Source organism: Saccopteryx bilineata, chromosome 4 (assembly GCF_036850765.1).
Source record: "Saccopteryx bilineata isolate mSacBil1 chromosome 4, mSacBil1_pri_phased_curated, whole genome shotgun sequence".
Taxonomy (NCBI): domain Eukaryota; kingdom Metazoa; phylum Chordata; class Mammalia; order Chiroptera; family Emballonuridae; genus Saccopteryx; species Saccopteryx bilineata.
Window position 1 is genome coordinate 63,196,008 of NC_089493.1, and position 27,397 is coordinate 63,223,404.

The following is a 27,397-nucleotide window of genomic DNA, read 5'->3' on the forward strand; positions in this document are numbered from 1 at the left end:
ACCATGTGACCAGGAATTCTGAGCACACAGCGGACAAAAACCTTTAAGCTTCCAGAGAGAACACAAAACAGGACAAAGACAAAGAACTAAAAACAAAATGGCATCTGTTGTTCAACAACAACATTGGAGACTCAAGAGCAATGGAACAAGGCCTGTAAACATTGTGAAGAAAAAATGTTTGCTAAATGAATTATTTGGAAGTATTTTTAAAATTATATATCTTTTTTTTATATATAATTTTTAAACCAAATAGTGCTTTCATCAGTTTTGGATCAGTGTGAGTTAGGGATACAGAGGTACACCTGACTGTGTCCCAAATAGAATGCACAGTGGCATCACCTGCAAATACACATACAATATTTGCTCTCTATTTTCTCAGCACCTCTAAAGCATTTTAAAAATGTTAATGTCCTCTGAACTTTTGTCGAACAACAAATCATCTTATTTAATGAATGCATTCTCTTTGGAATATAGACAAATTCAGTATACATATTTCTTACAGTCAGATCTCATTTATTCACTCCAATGAGAGAAGCATCCCAAATATCAAGTACATTTCCAGAATATATATTCACCATGTATTTGATGAGACAGGTGCCTAGATAACTAGAACAACGAGTAGAACTGTCATGGAAAAGCTGACAAACAATAGAGGACTTATTTTGTTCCACCTACTTAACCAGTCCTTGTTTGGAATCAAAGTTTGAAATCTGGTGTGGAATACCAACAGAGACTGAAGACATCCCACTACAATGTAAGTTCCACGGGGGCAAAAAAAAATTTTCTATTTTATTTATTAGTATATTCTAAGCACCTAGAAGACAGTGCCTGGTATATAGTGTGTGCTTAATAAATGTTTGTTGGCTTTATGAAAAACTGAAAGAATAAATGAATGACAGAAGGCATTTTAGTCTTCAAAATCTCAGCTGTATTTCCAAGTAAGTAGCCAGGCTTTTGAAAATCTTAAATTTGCTCCTACAATTTCCTACTGACAATCATTATATTAACACCTGCTAAAGAATGATAGTGGAAGTTTGTCATCATCACAACGTCCACCATCTCTTAAAATGTCTTTCTGTATTAAAAGACATTACCATGATATGAGTCTTGCCTCCCTAACATGTAATTCAGAGCCAAAAATTCCCAAGACTCTTTGCAGCCAGGACACAGCCTTGTGATGTAGGCACTTGCAGACTTTGGTGCAGTAGCGAGCTACATGAGAAACCAGGCTATGGTTGGAACTGCCATTTTGTTATTTGGTTGTTGTTTTTCTTTTCCTTATTGATTTGTAGAGCTCTTAACGTAATATCAGAAATAGTCCTCTTTCTGTGATAATGGTTGCAAATATTTACACTTGTAATTTGTCTTTATTTTTGACACGTAAATTTTTAAAAATGTTTTACATAGTACAATGTATTTATCATAAATGGGCATCTGAGTTGTATGTCATATTTAGAAAGAGCGATCTCCCTTTCAGATTATAAAAAAGAAATTTGTTCATAACTTTTTCTGGAACTTTCATAGTTTGATTTTTTTGTGTTTAAATCTTCAATTTATCTAGACTTTCTTTTGGTGTAAGGAGTAACATAGGGGTACAACTTATTTTTTCCAGTTGACTATATAGTTGTCCCCAATCTTTTATTGAATCCAGTGCTCTGAATTAGATTTCTATACTAAATTATTTAGTTCTTTTATTCAACGCACTGAATTAAAGAACATGTGGTCCATTATCAAGAAAGAAAAGTGAGCAGTGAAAGAAAATAAGGATAACTTGGAGAACTCTAAGCTTAGATGTTAAGATCTTATGAGATTCTTGTTACTCTCAGTGACAACCTCATTCTTCATCACCTGGAAAGACAACTGGTGTCTGCAGTTGATAACACTCCCAACAATTATTTTAAGAAAAGCCATTCCTTTCCTTTTCTGATCATGTACTAACTCTCTAGTACTTGGATTTTTAGTGTGTAGAAATTTTGTTTTGTGCCCTGGCTGGTTGGCTCAGTGGTAGAGCCACTCAGCTGGTGTGTGGATGTCCATGGGTTCAATTTCTGGTCAGGGCACACAGGAGAAGTACCATCTGCTTCTGTATCCCTTCCCCTCCCCTTTCTCTCTCTCTCTCTTTTTCTCTCTCTCTCCTCTCCGCCCTCAGCCAGCCATGGCTCAATTGGTTCCAGTACATCTCCCCTGGGTGCTGAGAATGGCTACTTGGGTCTCCACCTCAAGTGCTATAAATAGCTCAGTTGCAGTTGCGAGCATGGTCCCAGATAGGCAGAGCATTGGCCCCAGATAAGAGTTGCTGGGTGGATCCTGGCTGGGTGCAGGAGGAAGTGTCTCTCTACCTCCCCTTTTCTCACTTGGAAAAGAAGGAAAAAAGAAAAGAAATTTTGCTTTGTTGTAGCAAGGAGGTGCTTTTAACCTGTGCTTTAATGTGGTAAGAATTCTGTTTTTTGTTTTTTATCTTATCTATTTTTGAAATAACTAATCCTTAATCTATGGGTGTAGCCTATACATCTCTCTAGATGTATAAGCTGACTTCCATCATGCTCCTCTGAGCATGTGTGTGCTAGGATCTGCCTACCTTAAAAACAAAACAAACAAAAACATTGAATTCTGGAACCCTCCCAGAAGGAAGAGATTATGCTTAAATATATGAACAGACAGGGCCAGACCTGAGACTTTTGTGGGAGCAAGAAAATACTTTCTGGCTTCCTCGACTCCTCTTGTGACTTTACTTCTCTTACTTCTGAGAATACACAGATAAATATCACTTAGAACAGTTATTCTCAAAGTGTGGCCCCTGGACCAGTAGAATCAATATGACCTGGCAACTAATTAGAAATGCAAATCCTTGAGCTCTATCCTCTAGACCTGGTCTGTTAATGAGGCTTCATCTCAGAAACTGACCGTAGGGCTAGCAATCTATTTTTAACAAGTTCTCCCTGTGATTCTGATGCACACTGAAGTTTGAAGAAAAGCGCTTTAGAATGGTGCCCTGTGACGTCCTTAATGCCTCAGGATAATAAAGATGAACATGAAGTGGACAAAGTATTGTATATATACCTTGAATAGATAATGACCATTGGAGAAATGTCATTACAAGATGAAGCAATGCTGAAAGGAATAGAGTGAATATAAATTAAGTGTTTTTAAGTAGTTGCCAAAAGCAAAAGTTATTGCTGGTGAAAGTGTAGAGAAAGGATGTTAGGTTAACACCAAGTTCAGCACTCACCACATGTCAGATCTTAGAGATCTTTTTGCACAAATCATTGGCATTTTAAGCAAATTTAGTCCACTATAGTCACTTTATTGTTTATCTTAACATTTACAAAAAGCAGGAGAATGCATAATCAATATCCTCAAGCTTTTAGGTGCAAATGTCTAGTTTCTCTCAATGATCAACTCTTTTGGGGTAAAAAATTAATTTTCCTTGTCCAACTAACAACTGCATCTTCTCTCTAACCCCAATAATCTCTCAGTAATTGTTTATTAATTGTTAGAAATTGTATTTTCAGTGGAAGTTTCCTGTCTTGAGTTCATTCCTCTGGGTGATTTGATAAAAATTAATTGATTGAGTCAAATTGGATGATTTAGATTGCACTTAATTATCCACATTTTCATTTGAGAGGAGTTAGGGGACAATTGTTCTCATATACCGCAGAAATATTTTATTTGGGGACCATCTGTTGAACTTCTGATTTTACCGAATTAGCATTTTTACGTAATTACACATTAAGTTTTGGTGATTGGCACCTTCTTCTCTAAGTCCAAAACAACTTACTATAATTTTTGATATTTCATTTGCATTATAAATACTGGGTTTTTAAAAATTGTTTTTAATCTTGAAACATATTACCTTAAGCTTCCAAAGTATATTTAGTAGCATGATAAAAAGATGCCACTGAATATTTTAAACATCTTTTACTTCCTCTGGAATTGGGAATCAAACCTGAGGAAATACTAGATGGGACTGGCTCACTATATGCCAGTCTTTGGCTACTCTCCTTCATTCTATTTCTAAAGGTCTGATGGTGTTCCATCATTTCCATCATGATTTTACTCAATCTTTAATAAAGTATGCTCGATGGGATTAAAACTGGCAAAGATGTATTATTTGCTTTCTAAATCTCTGAGCTTATACTTAGTCTTTAGATATGACTTGAGCTAGGATTCAAGTGAAAATGAAAGCATTAATAATCATTTAGAATATACTTCCATTTTCTTCAGTAACATTTTTATTTGAACAAGAGATTTAGTGTTTTGTTTCTCTTTTAGCCAAGTAATGCAGTTTTCTTAGAAACGCAGTTTCATTACAATCACTTGTTGAATCAAAAGTGCTCTGATTTGTTTTTCTGATGAGCTCTGCAAGAACAGAAGCACTAATCTATAAGAAAAAACTCTCTAACTTGGCTCTCCCAAAGTGCTCCTGTATTGACTTGTGTGACTGTCAGTCACACTTGAATGAAGCTCACAATGCTAATGAGATCGAAATCATAGGCTTATCCCCAAAGGATCTGTTCCCTTCTCTCAGAAAAGCAGGGGTCTCTTCACCACAGATCAGTCTTTTATTCCTGACTATCTCAAAAAGTATTGGTCCCAGAAGGGCAGATCACAAGAATGCTACTGGCTCATCAATAATGTCAAATGTGTGTTGTGTTTTGAGCCACCTAAGAAATGAACTGATCTAGAGATAGGTACACACACAGAACTTAAAGAAAATAGCTATTTGAAACACAGAACATGTGGTCCATTATCAAGAAAGAAAAGTGGGCAGTGAAAGAAAATAAGGATAACTTGGAGAACTCTAAGCTTAGATGTTAAGATCTTATGAGATTCTTGTTACTCTCAGTGACAACCTCATTCTTCATCACCCCATGAAGTGTAGGATGGTTGGGCAATGGGTAAAAAACTGGAGGTAACAGATGTACATATGCTCAAGTGAGAAAAAACATTCTCTGCATTTATGTTACAAACCTAATATTGAGATTATACTCTAACATAATTTTAAAATCTAATTATTTTATGGAAATGCCCAAACACCTACAAAAGTAAAAAAAAAAAAAAAAAGTGTAATACATGCCCTTAAACCTGGCACCCAGTTTCAACAATTATTCAAGCATCCCTACCTACAGGTTAATTTGAAGCAAACATCATATCATTTCATTCACAAATTGTTCAGCGCTTATATGTAAAAAATAGGATGCATCTAAAAAAATACAATGACATCATTATCACATCTACTGTGTTTATAAAATGCTATATCATAAATGAACATGATGCAATGAATATGAGAATGCAGATATCTCTTCAAGACAGTGATTTCAGTCAAATTTCTCTCAGTTGTTTCACAAATATTTTTTTATTGCAGTTAATATGTTTAGATAAGATCTACATAGAGAATTGTGTGATATGTGTGAAGCCTGTTAATCTATAGCTTCCCCCTCCTTCTCTTTCAACTGGTTTGTTAAAGCAAAATTGTATGCTTTGTCCTGTGGGATTTCCATAGTTTGGATTTTCTGATTGTGACTCTCCTGTTGTCATTCAATAGGTTCCTTTATGACCTGTGTTTTCTGTAATTATTATTTAGATATATAGCTTTGATCAAATCCTAGTTTGATCTTTAGCAAGAATATTTCATATGTGATGTTATATACAGGAGGCAAATACTGTCTGCTTGTCTCTCTTTCTCTGAAGTTAGCCATCATTTATGACCATTTCCTAGTTGCATTATTTCATTAAGGATTACAATGTGATGATATTCTATTATTTTTACATCTATTATTAGCTGAAAAACTCTGAGAGAACCTCCCTTTCATCAACTATCAAGTTATCCTGAGGTACTACTTGTATAAAGGAAGTGAGATAAATCTTTGATTCATTCTCTTTATTTACCAGTTTTCAATACAATGAGCCAGTTTCTTTGCATTTTACTAGGGTACCAATAATTTTTTGTTTTAGAGTATCAATCTGAGCTAATAGATTAAACATAAATAATATGTTTCATTCCATTACAATCATTCTCATACAAGCTCAGATTGTCTCTTCTTGAACCAGTGGAAGCATCAAGTTAGTTTCTGACTCCCTTTTGACATGACCCAGAAGTCTTTGATACTTACCTTCCGGTATGACAGGATGTTTCAGGATCATCTTGTAATTTCCTGCTTCAATCCTAGAATTAGCCATTTTTCCAAGAAGCCCTGGAAAATAATCATTTGTAATCTTGCATCTTATACATATACTATTATTTATTAACCATTTCACTTCTGGGGAGGAAGAGGCTTTGGGTAGTTTCTATTTCCTATTATAAATTAAACACTTAGATATTTTCTAGAAATAGCATATATAAGTGATTATAACTTTTTTCTCCCCTATTATTTAATAGTTAAAGAAAGGCTAGTCAATTGGCCCATTTATGGCCTGGCCCCTAAACCGGGATACATCATTCAGCTCTTACAGATATCTGCCTCACGGGTGGAGCATGCACAGAATTCATTAAAAAGTGGCAGCAAACATGACATAAAACCTCTGGTCAGGGGAGACTATGTATGTTCAGTCCCAACACTCATCAGCCCCTAAGGATATTTTACTTCTTTTTGTTGTTGTTGTTGTTGTTGTTTGTATTTTTCTGGAGCTGGAAACGGGGAGAGACAGTCAGACAGACTCCCGCATGCGCCCGACAGGGATCCACCCGGCATGCCCACCAGGGGCGATGCTCTGCCCACCAGGGGGCGATGCTCTGCCCCTCCGGGGCCTCGCTCTGCCTCGACCAGAGCCACTCTAGTGCCTGGGGCAGAGGCCAAGGAGCCATCCCCAGCGCCCGGGCCATCTTTGCTCCAATGGAGCCTTAGCTGCGGGAGGGGAAGAGAGAGACAGAGAGGAAGGAGGGGGTGGGGGGTGGAGAAGCAAATGGGCGCTTCTCCTATGTGCCCTGGCCGGGAATCGAACCCGGGTCCCCCGCATGCCAGGCCGACGCTCTACCGCTGAGCCAACCGGCCAGGGCCGATATTTTACTTCTTGAAACTACAATTCCTCTCATAGTCCCTAGACATTTCATCGTGAGTCAAGAGATAAGATAAGGCTTGATAGAAGTATGATAAATTGAAGATTTTTGTTGATAAACTGTATTGGAGGTAGCTCACTGATAGCTGTGCAAAAGGTTATAAAAGGAAGATCATCATCTTTCAACCACCTAAAAGTCTTTATTTGGCTGATTGAAAATATCTGGACTGGCTAAAATGTGAAATGAATTAAGTCTTCTTCAAAATAAATTCATCGGTATATGTTTTGGAGGACTAAAACTTTTCTTTAAGTTTTGAATGTCACGTACCTAATTTGAATTGATCTATCCTGCAATTTGCCTCTTTCCTCAGAATGTTTAAAAGCTGTTTTTCTAAAACTACTGGGCATAGGCAGCAACCCTTTTCTTCAGGAAGAAAATGAAATTGTAATAGCAGTATCCAGAGGGAAGCCAAAAGTGATTGTCACCACTTATTTCCTTTATATACTTAATTTATGAATCTGTTTCTGTGGAATAAAGGTATTATTGGTCAAAACTCATTAACGAATTTGGTTGCAATTCAGAGGTATATTTAAAAATTAACTTTTATCCTACGGAATAGTTAAATACAGGGTTAACAGAACATTCACTTTTCATATTATATGGGCCCCTCAAGCATGAAATGCTTAAACAGAATTCAGGGTGGGCTTGTTTAGAGTTTGTATGTTCTAATCTCATGATACTTACAGTTTACCATGCCAAATAGAAAACTGGTATAAATGCTTTCCTATAGGCTATTCTCTTAGTTTCTCTATGTTTTATTCATTTCTGTTTTTTGTTGGGAGAGAGTTTTGTGGATGAATATGATTGCCAGACAAAATACTGGATATCCAGTTAAATTGAATTTCAGATGCACAAGGAATACTCTTTAGTATAAGTACAGTATGTCCCAAATATTTCATGGAACATATTTATTCTAAAAATGATTTATTCAAATTTAATTGGGTGTCCTGCATTAAGTCTGGCAACCCTATGGATGAATACAGCCTAATAAGAACTGATATGTGAAAATGAAAAAGAACTACATGATGTATAATGTAGAACAACACTTCTAAAACTTTAATGTACATACAAGTTCCCTCGCCTATTTGTTAGGAAGCAGATCTCGATCCTGCAGATCTGAAAGAGGACTGAGAGCCTGTATTTCTAACAAGCTTCTGCTTCACATTGCTGCTGCTATTCTGTGAACCACCGTTTGTGCAAAGCTGGAATGAACATCTTTTTTTGTTAATTGTTTTTGTTATTTGGAGGCCTAGTCTCTGAGCTTGGAGAATTCACTGATATGTGAGTCTTGGAAGAAAGTGAAACCTTATTCTTACTATATAGAAACTGACGGAAGTTGTAAAATACCTTACCATCCTCCCTTGATCCTCCTCCCTTGCAGTCTGGATTCAGGTGCAAGACCTGCTCTGGTGAACCAGAGTTCTCTATGGCCTTGAATAGAGAACTAGTAACACAAAGAAGCAAGGATAGCAGTCAGATCTCTCTCTTGCAACAGTGCAGTTGTAGTCAAATTAAGCTCCCACAGCAGTGGTAGGGGTAGAGGAAGGGAGCAGAGTCCGGCATACTGAGTAGTATCAGTAATAGCAGTCTTCTCACCAGCCTATTTCTGCAGCACGATGTTGGACAGTGTTCTTGGCTAAACAGCTCTGAGCTTGGTTCTCTCCCTCATAACAATTCTGTGAGCTTCCCACTTCCTTTGCTACTAAATCAATCAAAATGCATTTTTGTTACTTGAAACTAAGAACCCTGAAGAAGCCAGAGGATCTGCCAGAAGCTATTTGGCTTGAACAGCCTGTCGACTGACAATATGTGTATGGGATGCCTCTCTAGTCACTACTCAGACTGATCTCCACCTCACAGTGTTAGGAAGATTCTGAGAGGTGCAACCTCTAATTGGTGGGAGGGTATCTATTTCCTGGCATACACCTTTTCACCTCCTCTGGTGATGAGGTTTCTGATAATAATTAGTCTTGGCTTAATAGGACTAGATTTATATGCTAACCTTGTCATTAACTAATTATATGACTTTGGGCAAATCACTTAGACTCTCTGAACTCCATTTCCTTGGTTATTAAAGGGGGTAAAGACTACATGTTTATTATTACATTGTTCACATTATATCATAATTATTTGTTTTTTTATAATTTTATTAGTATGTCACTTACATATCATAAAATTCACCCAGTTCAGGTATATAATTCAGTAATTTTTAGTAAATTTGTTGAGTTGTACAGTCATTACCATAATCCAGTTTTTAAAACTTTCTCATCATCCCAATAAAATCCTTCATAACCATTTAGTTAATCCTTATTTCCACCCCTGGCCTAGGCAACCACCAATCTACTATCTGTCTACAGATCTGTCTTTTCTGAATATTTCATATATATAAATAGAATTACACTCAGAATTATTTGTCTTGCTAGTTTTTTGGTGCCATATAGTGAGTTTCCAAAAGGCTTATATCTCATTGAACTGTTTACCTACAATGTATAGCACAGTGCTTTGTAGATAGTATTCAAGATAATAAAAAAATAAAACAACACTGATACATATCTTATGAAGTTGTGAGGATTAAATGAATCTATCAGGCTCTTGTTTCTCAAAGTGTGATCCTTGGATAAGTAGTATCAGCATCACTAGGAGCTGTCTAGAAATGCTTATTGTCTTGGGTTCCATCTCAGACTTAGAACCTATATTTTCATAAGATCCTCAAGTGATTTATATTCTCATTTAATTTTGAGAACACTGCTCTAGACTATAAATTTCATGAGGGCAGAGATTGTGTGTGGCACATAGCAGGTACTCAATAGTTTTTGTTCAATGAATAAATGAACAATGATACATATGAAAGTATTTTGTAAACTGTTTAAGTTTTATATATATAGGATTGCCAAAGAACAGAAGTACGGATTTTTGGCTTAATTAAATCTGTTACAGAAACAGTTTGGACTAACATTTCATAATGCCAATTTATATACTGAAGCAAGTAGAAATAGAGATAAATATATTTTACATTTGAATGATAATCCCATAAGGAACCCCAGATTTTAGATAAAAACAATATTAGTCTGCCTGGCCAGGTGGTGGTGCAGTGAATAGAGCGTCGGACTGGGATGTGGAGGACCCAGGTTCGAGACCCCAAGGTCACCAGCTTGAGCATGGGCTCATCTGGTTTGAGCAAGGCTCACTAGCTTGAGCCCAAGGTTGCTGGCTCGAGCAAGAGGTCACTTGGTCTGCTGTAGTCCCCCAGTCAAGGCACATATGAGAAATCAATCAATGAACAACTAAGGAACCGCAAGGAAGAATTGATGTTTCTCATCTCTCTCCCTTCCTGTCTGTCTGTCCTTATCTGTCCCTCTCTCTGACTCTCTCTGTCTCTGCTGCACAAAAAAAAAACACCCAAAAAAACAATATTAGTCTGTTAACTGAAATGGACTTTATAGTCAGTTAATTAGTATGACAGTTAATTATAGAACTTCTTACTTCTAAAGATTGACAAGAACAATTTCAGTTCCATTTTCAATGAGATAATAAATACCTTGACCAATAGCTACGAAGTCAATGTCAGACTTTAAGAGACAGAATTGGCAGATGTTGTATAGTTAGTATCAAACTCTAACAAGAAAAACCCGTATAGTTTCCCACTAATAGTCTGGATTGAAATGCTTTAATTTATTCATTTAATCATTCTTCAAATCATCAAACATTTATCAAATTTGTCACTATCTGACAAGTGCTGTGCAGAGTTTTCTGATGGATTACCAGGTAGGTACAATATTCTTGAGGAGTTCCATATCAATACAATGATGATAGCTTTTTAACGGCATAGGCTTAAAAAGACATTTTATGATTTATGATTTCATGAATTTTAAATCCTTAAAATGCTGTAAAAATTAAACCACATTATTTATACATTGAACAAAGTTATTGGAAGGGGTAAAATTATATTTTCCTGCTCAACTCGAGCTATATGGTTAATGCTTACAGAATATGAATTATTTTTATTTAGGGTTACTTGTCTAAGGAATATAACCGCGATGTTCTGGTTATTTTCCATTTGTTCCTCTGGATCACTTTTTTCATCCTATTTGCCTTGCTGCATATTGCACCATCCAAGCCCTCTTGCTTCTGGTTGGATTTGGCCAATGGGACGTACCAACACGAGTTTGGAGAGTGGGAATGAAAGAGGACAGGTGTTTATTCCCACTCCTTTGGTGGGGCACATTTTGGAAGTGGCTGCATTTCTCTGTTTATAGTCCTACCTTTTGTCAGGCATCCCCTTCAAAACTAAAAGTATTACTGGATTTCTTTCCCTGTTCCTCCAGGCTTAAGGCTTCCCTTTGTTACCAGTCCTTACCTGCTTTACCACTGCATATTCATTCCCTGACCCTTAACCCTTCCCATACCTCTGTAAGTCACCCCTTTATTAAGCTCTTTTTACCCTCTTGGAGTGTGCCACCTTTAGTGTTACAAGAAGAAGCAATCAATCAGGCAGTATCTAAGGACTGCCTGCTGGGCTGACACTGTCAAGACATATAATACATGATCCTGCTCCTGAGACACAGTCCAGCAAGAAGATAAAACCAACACATGTGAAGCAATTAGGAAACACTATACATTGGTATCTAATGAGAGACATTGGGGTTTTTGCTATGCAGCAAACATTACTCTTCTGATAACCATATCCTGATTTTCCTCTTCTATTACTCTCTGCCAGTGTCTTTTAGGTAGAGTGGACTACAGTCTCAACAAGAGTAAATCATGTGAATCAGGTTTAACCTACTGGATTCCTCTGGCCTCATGCCCTAATCAGAGCCAATGAAATATAAGGAGACTATTGCTGGCACTTGTGGGAAAGAGGCATGCACTCTTCCACTGAGATTGCTAAGAGTAAGGATTATGTGAACTGGAGCTGCCAGGAGTCACCATATGGAGCCTGAAAATGAAGCCAACACAGAAGACAGAGCCAAGAGATGAAGCAGAATAGAATTCTAATGACATTGCTTAAGCCCTTGGATCAACCTATGCCTTGAGCTAAATATATCACTAGTTCTTCAGTTACGTGAGCCAATAGAGTTCTCTCTCTCTCTCTCTCAGTCTTTCTCTCTCTCTTTTTGCATAAGTCAGCGTGAGCAGTGTTTTTTTTTATTTTATCACCTCAACTAAAATAGCTCTAACAATTCATAAAGTGGTAGCAGAAGTGGGAATTAGTAAGAGAAAGATTTAAAAATGTTGAATCAGTTGACTCAGATGAGGCCCTACCTATACTGGACTAGAGATTCAAAAGCAAAGTAGTAGGTTAAACTGGCACCTGTTGTACACTAAGATTCAGAATATGTGCTTATCAAGTATGAAATGTAAAAGGGCCTGCTATTAAAACGTCAGATACTACAGTACATCAGCTATTATATGTTGCCTTTTAGTAAGGTCCTATAAGAAAGACTCAAGTTTAGGACTTAGCTTGATTTATCCAAGGCAGAGAAGGAAAAATACTGATTTGTTTAAAATCACCATTTTTACTTATAGGCTGAAATCAAATATAACAGAAACTTCAGTAATCCGGAGTCATTAAGGCTTAGAAAAGCCCCAAGAGACTGTTAAAGCCAATGCAGGCAAGAAATGAATAAACTTGGCACTTGGGAGAGGTTTGGACACATCCAGGCCTCTCTCAGGTAATTCCTGCCTGCTTAGTAAGGTAATGATTATCTCTTTCTATTCCCTCTAGCAACACTGTGCCTTCCCTCCCCACCCTCCCTTTTGCAAAATCAGTGGCTATTGTTTCAAATTGTTCTCAGGTAGAAACCAAAATGGAGGCCGTTAAGCTAGGAGAATATCAAGGCCTATTACTAAAAGACAAAGATACCCATATTGGAAACGAAAGGCAAAGACTACAGTTTAAGACAGCGGTTCTCAACCTGTGGGTCGCGACCCCGCCGGGGGTCGAACGACCAAAACACAGGGTTCGCCTAAAGCCATCGGTTTAAGATGACTTCTAGCTTGGAGTTTTTTCTCCCATAGATTTGGCCAGATGTAAAGAGGCTGGAAACTTACTAAGAACTAAAGAAAACTGTATTGTGGCCCTGGCCGGTTGGCTCAATGGTAGAGCGTTGGCCTGGCGCGTGCGGGAGTCCCAAGTTCGATTCCTGGCAGGGCACACAGGAGAAGCACCCATCTGCTTCTCCTCCCCTCCCCCTCTCCTTCCTCTCTGTCTCTCTCTTCCCTTCCTGCAGCCAAGGCTCCATTGGAGCAAAGTTTGCCCAGGCGCTGAGGATGGCTCTATGGCCTCTGCCTCAGGCACTAGAATGGCTCTGGTTGCAACAGAGCGACGCCCCGGATGGGCAGAGCATCGCCCCCTGGTGGGCATGCCAGGTGGGTCCCGATCGGGTGCATGCGGGAGACTGTCTGACTGCCTCCCCGTTTCCAACTTCAGAAAAATACAAAAAAACAAACAAACAACAACCAAAAAAACTGTATTGTGAGGAAAATTCTAAGCCTAGAGAAAAAAGCCTAGGTCTTAGTCTTAGCACTCACTGCTATAACAGTTTGAGTGGCTTAACACACTAGATGCTTATTTTTCACTCTTGTGAAGTCCAATATCAGTACTTCTGGTCTTCTATAAGGTCATCCAGTTATCCAGACTTCTTCCATCTCGTGGCTCTCTTATGACTATATTTCAGGGTCTTAGGGTCCTTTGAGTGCAGGCAGAGGAGGGGAAAAAAACCAGGGAAGTGCTAAGCTTGTTCTTAACCACATTAGCAAGAAATGATTCACATTATTTCCCCTCATTCCAAAGGAGATAATTAGTTCTATGACTTTACCAAGAACAATGAGGAAGCTGGAAAATATAATCCCTAGCTATTAAGCTACTTCCTTGCAACAACTCTACACAATAGAAGAGAATCATAACTATTTGGTAGTAAAAGCTAGTTATCTCTGCCTTAACTAGTGATTTTATAATCCCCACTGTATTAGGAAGCAGAACACGGAGGAGGTGTAGTCCCTAGAAGGATTATACTCCTCATGGTCCATTACAGAGATGGCATGGGGGAACAATGAATGAGAATTTCTCCGTGAGTACAACATATGGCAGCCAGATGGGTTGATCAAAGAACTTTCTCCTCTCTCATGGTAGGAAGCCCTTGCTATTCCTGTCCAGCTAGATTTGATATATGCTATGAATTGGAGACCACTGTATGTTTGTCATTAGTCATTTTCCCAAATATGAGTTTTCATTGTAGTTGTTCTTTTGTTTCTCAGTCATTATATTTTAAGTATTTTGTAGCTAATTTTATCATGTAGTCTTAGGTTACAACACCACAAAGAACTATATTGCTATGTGATAGAGAAACATGTATTACTCTACTATTCTGAACTTATCTGCAGTAACTAGATGAAACTTTGGATCATCCCTTTCTGAGGAGGAAGTGAGTACATTTTTGGTGGTAAAAAAAAATACTGTTGCATTGAATAGGCATAGATATTTTTGAAGGCATACGGAGAGGAAGAATGTTCGCGTATATCCAAGAGAACCAGAATATGCGGTATGTCTGTTGATTCAATTACCCAGTCATATCCACCATTCCTGTGATAACCGTACTCCTATTTTCCTAAGTGGAATCACATTCTTGTGCCATTCCTGTGTTACTGATAGACTCAAGTCCTGGGATGAGTTGTGAATCTGTCTGGGCCAATCTGAGCATTTCATTCTCTTTGAAACAGTGAGTGGTTTAGGAATGGGCACCTGATCTTTGCTGGCAGTGAGGACAGTGTGAACTTAGAGCTGCTGGTTACTCACTTGTGGAGCTTGAGAATGAAGCCAACAGCAGAGGAAAGATCTAACAGATCAGGGAGAATATGAATCTTAATGACATAATTTGAACCCTTCAGCTAAGCCATCTAACAAAAAAACTATCTTGAACTTTTTGGTATGTGAGCCAATATATTCCCTTCTCTGTTTAAGCCAATTTAAATTGGATTTTGTGTTACTAGCAACCATACATCCTTACTGAATGAATACTATGCTGTGTAAGGGTAAATCCATAAGTATATATTCATAGGAATAAATGACATAAATCTACTTGAGGGATCTAACTAAAACTGAGAGAGTAGATTGATGAATGGCTCATAGGGTACAAAAAGAATTATTTTTGAGGCAAGAGCTTAAAAATCATCAGAAGAACTAATTTAAATTTAATAGCTATGAAACTATCAAAACAAGAAGAGGTGCTAAAAGTGATGATTTAGAATGATTATTCTGTCAGGTTAGACTGCAGCAGGGAGAAAGAAGTCAGAAAGACCACAGAGAGACTCTATGGCTTACAACATTCAAAGGTTTCAATAGAGAACATGATGTAGAGACAAAGGAAGGAATTTGACAAGAGACATTTTAAAGGATATATCATAGGGCCTGATAACTGGTTGGATAAAAGGAATAAGTAGATGGAATGAGTTAACAATGACATATGAGTATTCAAGCTTTGGTGGCAGGGAGAGCAGTAATATCAGCAAGAGAGAAAGGAAATTATTCTGAAGACAGTAAGATTGGAAAGGAGATGGCAGGACATTCAATCAGAAACACTGATTATGTATTTGAAGACGTGAATAGGCAACTTGGGACAAAGGTGACATTAAAGATAAGGCTCTGCACAAAATAAACATGAAGCAGCAGGTGTAAATGAGTACCAGAGGGTGAGGGAAAAGCAGAAATTAACATTTAATATTACAAAGTGGTATCCAACATGAACTGAAGCTAGTGCTTGGTGGAGACACAGGAAGAGAACAAGGACACTTCAATGAATAAAAAGCTTAGAGAGCCCTGGCCGGTTGGCTCAGTGGTAGAGCGTCGGCCTGGTGTGCGGGGGACCTGGGTTCGATTCCCGGCCAGGGCACATAGGAGAAGCGCCCATTTGCTTCTCCACCCCCCCCTCCTTCCTCTCTGTCTCTCTCTTCCCCTCCCGCAGCCAAGGCTCCATTGGAGCAAAGATGGCCCGGGCGCTGGGGATGGCTCCTTGGCCTCTGCCCCAGGCACTAGAGTGGCTCTGGTCGCGGCAGAGCTTCGCCCCTGGTGGGCGTGCCGGGTGGATCCCGGTCGGGCGCATGCGGGAGTCTGTCTGACTGTCTGACTGTCTCTCCCCGTTTCCAGCTTCAGAAAAATACAAAAAAAAAAAAAAAAAAAAAAGCTTAAAGAAAAGCTTTAAATGATGTTAAAAACAAAACAAAACAATGCTAAGCCCGTATGTACCATGGTCTATATGGCACTGTATCAGTCAGTCCATCTCCAACTGTTCTTCCTGTTCATTGCACAGCATTTGCATTGCCCTCCTTGCTTTCTACTAATTCAAACTCAACACTCTTTGGCCTCAGAGCCTTTGCACTTGCTTTTGTCTTTGCCTGGAAAGTTCTTCCCCAGGATATTTGCTTGGCTTTCTCAGACCACTGTTTAAATATAATTTCATCCAAGACGCTTTTCTAGATCAACTTAACTAAAATATAAACACATTAGGCCCTGGCCAGTTGGCTCAGTGGTAGAGTGTTGGCCTGGCGTGCAGGAGTCCCGGGTTCGATTCCTGGCCAGGGCACACAGGAGAAGCGCCCATCTGCTTCTCTACCCCTCCCCCTCTCCTTCCTCTCTGTCTCTCTCTTCTCCTCCTACAGCCAAGGCTCTATTGGAGCAAAGTTGGCCCGGGTGCTGAGGATAGCTCTATGGCCTCTGCCTCAGGCGCTAGAATGGCTCTGGTTGCAACAGAGCCACGCCACAGATGGGCAGAGCATCGTCCCCTGGTGGGCGTGCTGGGTGGCTCCTGGTAGGGCACATGTGGGAGTCTGTCTGAATGCCTCCCCGTTACCAACTTCAGAAAAATACAAAAAAATAAAAATAAAAATAACACACTACTCTCTCCTGCATCCTTGTTTGTCCTTCTACTCTGTTTGTCTTTATAGCACTTATAACTACAAAACATTATATTGTAGATCTGTTTGTAAATCTATTGGCTGTCTCCCCCATTAGAGGAACCATAACGAGGTTCCAGGAGTACAAGGACTCGTATAATTTACTGATGTACCATGGTAGTAAGTACAACACAGCCTGGCACATAGAAAGCGCCCATAAAATCTTGTTTGTTGATGAATGATGAGTGAAACGCAGTAAAGAATATGAAAAAACAATTACAAGAGGGCTGAATTATACACTTAAATTCCTAGAACATCCCTATCATTACAGACAAAAACGCTGCATAAGTCTCCCACTTCTGCTTCATTTCACAAGGCAGAGGGAATTTAGGGAAGTTTGCTACTGCTAACACAAGGCCTTGCAATACCTTCTTGTATGAGTCTGGTAAGAGTGCTATTTTCTCTTGAGTTGACACGTTTAGAAGAGACATTTCCAATCCTGGATTTGACATGGTTCTTTCTCCATCCCAGCTCCAAGTAGAGCTCTGAGAGAAAAAGGAAGTGATGGTGTTAGGTCAAGGATCTCAAGGTCTGCACCATTCTTATCAAATGCTGTTTTTTCTAAACATTAAAAATGTTGCCTCAGTGGTAGAGCGTCAGCCCTATATGTGGAAGTCCCAGGTTCAATTCCCAGTCAGGGCACACAGGAGAAGTGCCCATCTGCTTCTCCATCCCTCCCCTTTTCGCTTCTCTCTCTGTTTTCTTCCTGGCTCCACGGCTTCCACCTCAGGTGCTAAGAGCTTGGTTGAGCAAAGGAGCTACGTCCCAGATGGACAGAGCATCACCCCCTAGTGGGCTTACCAGATGTATCCCGTTGGGGGTGCATGCAGGACTCTGACTCCCCTCCTCTCACTGAATTAAAAAAAAAAAAATGTAGCTGCAGTATTTTGCAGACCAGCGCTGTAAATAGAATGAGCTTAACAGGAATTCAACCCTAAAAATGTGGCCAATTAGCACATAAGAAATTAACACAACATTGACCAAATAGTGTCCACGAGCAATGACTAAGTCTCCCTTACAAGAGGCGGCCGGGCTTTGGATATGAATCCCTTGTCTCCTTTACTTGCTGCAAGTAAATAAAACTACCCTGCGACAACCGCTTCTCCTGAATAGAGTGCCCCAACCTGCAAAACCCCTGAGTTCTGTCACAGAGCGGACTGAAAGACTCAAAGTTTCAGAAGTATTTCTCTTCCCGTAAATCAGCAAACAGGTGAATTTCGGAATGATGCCAACTTGGAGGGGCAAGTGTCACATGCCGGGCAGAAAAGGGCACCAGGGGCAATCTCCGTTGCCACTCAGCTTTCCACCGCGGCCAGTACAGAAACAAGGACGGCAACACTTCAGGGGATAGAAGAGCTTTCACCAAATTTCCCTCCCTGGGGCTACTCCCCGCCTTTCTCCTCCACGGCGGCGACTCCCAAAGCGGCAGGCTCGGCCTCCGATTTCCGCTGATCCTAGCGGCTGGCGCCTGGCGGCAGAGAGCCCAGAATCCAATTACTTTTCTCAAGGGAGGGCCATCCGCCCATCTGGCCGCGAAGGGCGAGCGGGGGTCGAGAAGCCCCAGAAGCCATCCCACCCCTCTCCGAGGGCCTCCGGCCCGAGCTGCCCCGGGCGGGGCGAGCCGAGCGACCGAGGGGTGCGCGACGCTGCCTCTGGGACTATTTGTCCTTCCGCGCGCGGTCCTAAGGCCGCGGCGCCGACGTTGTCCCGGCTGAGTAGCAGATTAGCCAAGGGCTTCCCCGCCGCGCGCCCGCGGCCAATCGGCGCCGCGCGGGACGTGCCCAAGGGTCGCACACAGGCATAGCGCCGAATGCACGCCTCCCACGACCACCCTCCACCCCGTGCACTAGCCGGCTGGGCTGCACGCGCGAGGCTGCTGGGACTTCTGCAGGTTCGGTCCTGGACTGTGTCTGCTTGGCCCCTCGGCGCTGCTGCCTAAAGTGAAAGTGAAATGAGCACAGAAGGCCAAAGGGTCTGTGGGAGAGGGGCACTGAGCACCTGTGTCAGGTTTTACACCACTGCTCCACCACCGTCCAGGCTTGCCTACCGCCTGGAGGGCAGCTGCGGGACTTTTGGGACTCTCACTGGGGAGGAAGGCAAAGGACATCCTCCTGATTCAGTTTCCTTGAGTGTTCTCTAGTACCTTAACCTGGAGGATTTCTCACTGGGTGTTGGCTATGGTCAGAACACTTGATATATCTCTTCTTCATCTGGTCAAAAAAAAAAAAAAAAGGAAAAAAAAAAGCAACGCTTCTGCACACATTGTCAGACTTATGAGTCTACAATTGACAGACGCGCTTGAAGGAGCAAGTGGTCTATTGTGCCTTGTTTTCTCTTTTCAGTGCATCCTCCTGAGACATGCTGACCCTTAGGCCCACAGAGTCCTGAATGTGATTGACACGCGTGATTAGCAAGCTAGTGAAAGAGAACCAGGGAAATTGCTATCAAAACAATTACATACAGGGACATCAGAACAATGGCTTGAGAGCCCCCAGGGACTCAGTGACCATCCTAGCTCTGCCACGTGTCCCTCTGGGGCTGTGGCCAAGTCAGATAATCGCTTTGTGTCTTTCTTCCTGGTAAGTTAAAACTATTCTTACTGCTCCCTATCTAAAAGTATATTATAAAAATAAATTTAGATAACCAAGGTGAAAACATTGAAGGTTTTGTGTTTTGGGGGAAGTTGTTGGTGATTGAAAGGCACCCTGAAGAAGATTCTGTAAAAGGAAGCCATTTGGTCTGCAGCCTAATCTGGTTACGTCAATTAAATTTCATACACACGCTGAAACTACTAACTTTGTACAATAGATGCAGAGTTCTGCATTGGGTGCTATATGGCCTTCACAGGTGTTATTCCCTAGTAAAGCTACACTAACACCTGTGTTCTCAGACCTTCTCCCATGCCTGTGCCAGTCTCCATCCCTAAATGTTGGCCATTTTCATTTTCTATTTCTGCTCAAAGGCCACAGGGGATTACTAGATATAGGTACAGAATGGTGCTGTGGTTGGGGCTTTCCGCTTGAGCCTAAGCTGGCGCTTGAGGTTCAGCCATGTCTGGGTATCTCTGTGGAACTGACAAGACAAGGCCCCAGCAGCCTGTTTAGAGGAGCGTTTAGTTCCTTGGACAGAACACATCCTCTGTGAAGAAAGAGCCAAACACAGTGTGCTTGAGTCAGGCACAAAAACTCAAGTCTCAAGAAGGGAGTGTTTCTTTTGTGTTCAGTGTTGTGCTCTTGAGTAGGAGTGGGGAAGGAAAATAAAAGGTGAAAGGAGGCTATGGATAAAAGCTGAAATTTCTGTTTCAAACTTTTCAAATCCTCTATTTCACGTTCGTAACATACGTTCTCACCGTTACTAGAAAACACCAGGCTATCAACAGAAGTGTAAGCAACAGAAACCCTGAATAGAATTGGTGTTTGAAAAGTAAGAAATGTATTAGCTCATAAAAGAAATTGGAAGGAAAGTAGATCCTGTATTACTTAACTCAAGGATGTCATCCGGGACTCAAGTGGGTTTCTTCTTTCTGCTCTGCCATCCTCAGATGATGGTAATCTCTCCTGCCATGTTTCTTAGCATCAGATGCAGTCAGGGGCACCCAGCAAAGAAGAGGGAGGTTGTCTCCCACCTCTTTCTGTCCGTCTCTCTCACAACAAAGGAAAGGTAATCCTTTCTAAAGGCAGCCAGCAAAACTGAGTCCAATTGGGAAGGATTGTGTCACACATCCATCCTAATCTATTTATTTGTAAAAAGAATGATGCTGAAAATAATCTACCCTTTGTGCTGGGAAGAGTAATCACCTTCCTTAAGTACACTGAAGGGTATAATCTAAACAACATCAAATTTTGCCAGAAAAAAAAAAATAAAGTGGTTGTGGTTTAGGCCTCAAAAGTTTCCCTCGTCTTTCCTTTCCTCTATTTTTTTTTAATATTCTTTTTTTTAAATTTTATTTATTCATTTTAGAGAGGAGAGAGAGAGACAGAGAGGGAGAGAGAGAGAGACAGAGAGAGAAGGTGGGGAGGAGCTGGAAGCATCAACTCCCATATGTGCCTTGGCCAGGCAAGCCCAGGGTTTTGAACCGGCGACCTCAGCATTTCCAGGTCGACGCTTTATCCACTGCGCCACCACAGGTCAGGCTCCTTTCCTCTATTTGAAAATGTTTCTGTATCTACTTTCCTTCATCACATCAAAATTTTTCTTTCTCTCTCCATGTTCTTTCTATCTCATGAAGAGATAATCCAGCTCTGCTTCAGATAATCCAGCTTTGTCTACTTACCTCAGACCTTGTTTTTGTCCTAGCTCCGCACAGTGGTCCCTAAACCACATGAAGTTAGCAACAGGCTGTTCCACCTCACACTCTATTAGTGAGAATCAGAGGTGACCTAATGCTCCTTTTGCTGTCCCAGGAAAGTCCAGATTGAAAGATGCAGGAATTTGTCCAGATCTATCTGGTGGGGCTGGGTTATATGAGCAGGAATGACGAGGTAAGGACTAAGGGCAAGATTTTTTTTTTTTTTACTTTTTCATTGATTGAGAAAGGGAGAGAGAATCATCAGTGCTGTTCCACTTAGGTGTTCCATTTCATTGTGTACTCACTGATTGCTTCTGATACATGACCTGACCAGGGATTGAACCTGTGACCTCAGTGTGCCAGGATGACACTTTATCCACTGAGCCACCCGGCCAGGTCCCCAAGGGCAAGCTTTATTATTTCCCAACAGGCTTCTATACCCAGAGCTTCTCTGCCTGCCTCAGCAATGTGGGAGTGCATGTGGCATCCTCAGCTACTTAGCTTCATACTGCTTCTATTTTGCCCTCTCCCTCCCTACCAGTACTGATCTCCTAGAGACTGGGTCCCACACTTTTTCTGGATAGCAACCTGGAAGAACTTTGATAATGGCTTAGCTTGAGGCTGAAACTTGATCCATTTCTTTCTTATAGTCATATTCATTCCTGTTTTCATTTAGCAGTTATTAAACATTGACTGTCTTCCAAACACTGTGCTATGTGCTAGGAGACATTGGTAAATACCTCAGAGTTCTCTGCCTTCACTGAATTTAATTTACACTTTGGTGGGGGAAGTTTGTCTCTCCACATGGCTTGGTTTGAGATTCCAGGTTATATTACAGAGACCAGAATAGAAATAAAACTTAAAAGCAAGGCCCAGTCATGAGTGGTATGCAGCATAACCTATGTTTTAATCCTTCATAAAAAAAAAAAATAACTGCCATTATTAGTCTAAATTATTTTGATCTTTACACAGCTCATAATATATCATATCTTTTCACAGAGGCCATTGTTTCAGACAATTACAGTTTCCAACAATGTAAACACCATGTAGGGCAATGAACTTGTGGCACAGTGCATTTTATTAATAACATGCCTTGTCATCTGAACAGGCTAGGCTATGGATGGATGAATACAGCAAAAACGAGCCTGTTATGTGATATAAGTTTATGTATCATCACAGTTGTTACCATATCTCTGCTCACAATCAGGAAGCTGCCAGATGTATTCAGCAGAATGGTGTGTAGATACATTGTTAGGAGATAAAAATATTTACCTTAACCTACCTTTCTTTGCCTATTCTTGCTTGAAGATACATAGTAAAAACAAATTTTAAAATTCACCCAGATTTATTATTCCCCTTTCACTTTTAGTAGAAAGTAGGTTCTCCAAAAAGTGCTACAGTGTATTGAAATATAAAACTGCTCATATATTTTCTAACAATAGTACTTCTGCTTCAAATGGTGTCATGGACCCTCAGTGTCTAATCTATCTTGACAGGATCTGAAGTGGAAGTAAACCAGTTCAGACTGCAGGTCCTGAAATATGAGTCAGAGAAGGTGGATGTAGCTGAAGTGAAATGAGAACATTTAAATGAAATGTGAACTCCATTCAATCTGAATGAATTCCCTTAGCACCTCAGTCCAAGAAAGAACCTGTAAGGGTTTTAATCCTTGCTCTACTCATGACAAAGTGCATGACCCTGAACAAAGTCAGTTAATTAATCTCTGTGTCTTGGTGTCTCCTTTTTTACAATAGGGTTAATAAGACCTGAAGTGCACCTGCACTTGGAGTTTAAAAGAAAATTACATTCTTTCTGAAATGTACTTAATTATCAATCATCGACAGGAATTTATTGAGCCTTGCACTCACCCATCATTATATGATAAAGAAGTCATTAAATGCTAAAGAAATCTTTGTTACATGAATGAATGAGAAAGTGAATGAATGAGCCGAGTACTGCATACCAGTTTCTGTGTTGTGGAAGACCCAAGATACATCCCTGCCTTTAAGGAACTAACTTTCTACTGCAATAAGACATGCATAAATTAAAAGATATTTAATAATTAAGATGTGAAGTGCCAAATGAATGTTGGGGTCCATCATCGTCAAACTAAAATTTCCAGATTCTCAGCTTCATAAAGAATTCTTCCCTAAAATTGACCTTATTGAGAACATGCCTAAGGTTTTGTTGCATAGCTGAATTAGAGGATGTTTAATAAAAGACTTTAAAATATAGAAATATATTTTATTAGAGTAATGATCTGTAAGAAAGTACAATTGAAATGTAAGTTTGAGGTGGAGAAAGATAGAAAACTGGTAAAGAAAACTTGTTTATATTACTTCTTTTTATATTTTCATTGAGGTATAATATTCACACAGTAACGTGCACAAACCACTACCTAAATCAAGATATAATCCCTCACAAACATGACCTTTCAAAGTTATTGTCCTACTTCCCCCCATGATGTAACCAATTGCATATAGTGTGACTTTAGGATCAATAATCTTTTTTTTTCCTAATGGATGTCCAGTTATTATAGCACTACTTACTAAAAAGACTACTTGTTCTCCCTGTTTTCACTGAATTACCTTGGCATTTTTTGTCAAAATGAATTGACCATATATCTTTAGAGACTTTGTACTCAGTTTCACTTCTCTATATATGTCTTTCCTTTCATGAATACAATAATATGGGGAGAATTGTTATGTTAACAATACTGACTCCTCTAATTCATGAACATGGTATATCTCTCTATTTATTTAGGTACTCTTAAAATTCCTTTAACTGGCCCTGGCCGGTTGGCTCGGCGGTAGAGTGTCGGCCTGGCGTGCGGGGGACCCGGGTTGATTCCTGGCCAGGGCACACAGGAGGGGCACCCATCTGCTTCTCCCCCCCTTCCCCCTCCTTCCTCTCTGTCTCTCTCTTCCCCTTCCGCAGCCGAGGCTCCATTGGAGCAAAGATGGCCCGGGCGCTGGGGATGGTTCCTTGGCCTCTGCCCCAGGCGCTGGAGTGGCTCTGGTCGCGGCAGAGCGACACCCCGGAGGGGCAGAGCATCGCTCCCTGGTGGGCAGAGCATCGCCCCTGGTGGGCGTGCCGGGTGGATCCCAGTTGGGCGCATGCGGGAGTCTGTCTGACTGTCTCTCCCCATTTCCAGCTTCAGAAAAATACAAAAAAAAAAAAATTCCTTTAACTATGTTTTTTTTTTTTTAAGAGAGAGACAGAGAGGAAGGAGGGGGGGAGAAGCAGATGGGCACCCCTCCTGTGTGCCCTGGCCGGGAATCGAACCCGGGTCCCCCGCACGCCAGGCCGATGCTCTACCGCTGAGCCAACCAGCCAGGGCCTAACTATGTTTTTGCAGTTTCCAATATAAAGATCTTTTGTTAGATTTATTCATAATTTTGGGGGTGCTATTGTAAAATGCAGTGGCTTTATAAATTTCATTTTTCAGTAGTTTGCTGTAAGTATACAAAGATATATGTTTAATATTTGCTTTAGGCCCTGGCAGGTTGGCTCAGGAGATAGAGCATCAGTCTGGCATATGAACATCCAGGTTTGATTATTGGTCAGGGGACACAAGAGAAACGACCATCTGCTTCTCCCCCCCACTCTCTCCCCCATCTTTCCCTTTTCCCCTCCTGTGGCCAGTGGCTTGACTGGTTCTAGCATCACTCTGGACTCTGAGGATAACTTAGTGGTTTGAGTGTGTCAGCGTCAGGCACTAAAAATAGCTCTGTAGACTTGAGCATCAGCCCCAGACAGTGGTTGCTGGGGGGACCCTGGTTGAGGTGCATGCAGGAGTCTGTCTCACTATCTCTCCTCCCACACTTAAAAAATTTTGCTTTAAACAGATTCTTTTGTATAAACCCTGTATTCCGTGACCTTGATAAATTTACTTACTAGTTCTAGGAATTTTTTTTAGATTCCCTGGGATTTTTACTTTTAGATTATATTCATATGATTTGCAAATAGAGACTATTTTACTTCTTCATTTTTTATTTTAATGCCATTTCCTTTTTTTTCTCCTTTCTTAGAATAACAAGGATCTCTAGTACAATGCTGAATAGATGTAGTGATAATGGCATGTTTGCCTTATTCCTATTGTAGGGGAAAACAATTCAGTCTTTTACCATTTACTATGCTGCAGATGCCTTTTATCATTTGAGAACATTCCCTACTATTTCTGGTTTGCTGAAAGTTTTTTAGCAGGAATGAATATTGTAATCTATCAAATGCTTTTTCTGTATCTATTGAAATGATCATAGTTTCTTTTCCCAGTTATCATAGTGAATTACAGCAGGTCCTCTTTTGTACAAGTTCATTTGTTATAACATTGAAGAGATGCCTAGGAACTTAACTCTTGTTTATATTTATCAGGTTATGGCAAAATTGGTTATATTATATGTGGTTTTGCCACAGTTCCAAGAATCTATCAACGATGATGATGTTAAGTGAGGACTTATTGTATATTGATTGATCTGCAAATCTTGAACTAATTTGCATTTCTGGGATAAATCCTACATAATCTTGAAGTGTTTGTCTTTTTTATGTACTGGGCTTTGATTTCTTAGTGTTTTGCTAAGGATTTTGCCTCTCTATCCACAAAGGATATTGGTCTGCAGTTTTTTTATACAATCTTTGTCAGGTTTTGATATTAAGCTTATGTTGGTTATTAGTTTACTGAGGCTGACATAACGAGATATCACAGACCAGGGGTCTTAAACAGAAAATATTTATTTTCTCACAGTTCTGGAAGCTAGAAATCCAAGATCAAATTGTTGGCATGTTTAGTTTCTCCTGAGGACTCTGTCCTTAGCTTCTAGATCAGTGGTCCCCAACCCCCAGGCCGCGGACCGGTACCGGTCCATAGGCCATTTGGTACCAGTCCGCAGAGAAAGAATAAGTAACTTACATTATTTCCATTTTATTTATATTTAAGTCTGAACGATGTTTTATTTTTTAAAAATGACCAGATTCCCTCTGTTACATCCGTCTAAGACTCACTCTTGATGCTTGTCTCACCAAGACCTTTATCCATCCCGCCCTAAGGGCCAGTCCGTGAAAATATTTCTGACATTAAACCGGTCCGTGACCCAAAAAAGGTTGAGGACCACTGTTCTAGATGGCTACCTTCTCACCGTGTCCTCAAATGGCCTTTTCTCTGTGCAAGTGCATGTGCCTTATGTCTTTCCTTTTTCTTATAGGGACAAGTCTTATTAGATTAGGGCCTTAATTTTTCTTTTTCATCTGTGGTATTGAATTTATTGGCATAATATTGTTCATAGTGTTCTCTTATTATTCTCCTAATGACTGTAGGATCTATGTTCCCAACCTGTTTGACTTAAGCCCTTGTTTTAAATAGTCATACCTATTTTAAAGAACTTAAGAGGAAAAAAATTTAAAATGTACTTTGTTATTCTTGATACTTAGCTTATCCATATAATTAAAAATTAACTTGTCAATTTTTATAAAAAAGTTGATATTTTGGTTGAGAGTTCATTGAATCTATAGATTTTTTTGGTGGGGGGGAATTGCCACCTTAACAATAATATATTTTTAGATCCATGAACAACTCTATTTACATCTTCTTAAATTTCTCTCATAAATAGATTTTAGTTTTTAGGGTACAAATCTTGGAAAAAAATTTTTGGACATGTTCCCAAGTATTTTATATATTTTGAAAATGGTATTTGTAGCCCTGGCAAGATAGCTTGGTTGGTTAGGGCATTTTTCTGAAGCACAGAGGTTGCCAGTTCAATCCCCAGTAAAGGTACATACAGAAACAGATTGATGTTCCCGTCTCTCTCTTCCATTTTTTTTTTTTTTTTTTTTTTTTTTTAGTGAGAGGAGGGGAGGCAGAGAAACTCCCGCATGCGCCCCGACCGGGATACACCCAGAAAGCCCACTAAGTGAAGATACTCTGCCCATCTGGGGCCCTTGCTCTGTTGCAAACAGAGTTATTTTAGTGCCTGTGGCAGAGGCCATGGAGCCATCCTCAGCGCCCAACTCACTCTAATTAAGCCTTTGCTGCAGGAGGAGAGGAGAAGCGACAGGGGGAGGGGTGGAAAAGCAGATAGGTGCTTCTCCTGTGTGCCCTGACTGGTTAT

At 40.2% G+C, this 27,397-nt stretch overlaps 1 long non-coding RNA gene across 1 annotated transcript; it reads right to left on the bottom strand.

Moving 5' to 3' along the window:
* Positions 1-270: 270 nt before the first annotated feature.
* Positions 271-17,482, bottom strand: LOC136335088 (uncharacterized). The gene is made up of 4 exons (XR_010731263.1): positions 17,374-17,482; positions 8,410-8,501; positions 6,114-6,194; positions 271-2,353 (listed from the first exon to the last, which is right to left on the bottom strand). It is a non-coding gene; the product is annotated as an uncharacterized lncRNA (long non-coding RNA).
* Positions 17,483-27,397: the final 9,915 nt, after the last annotated feature.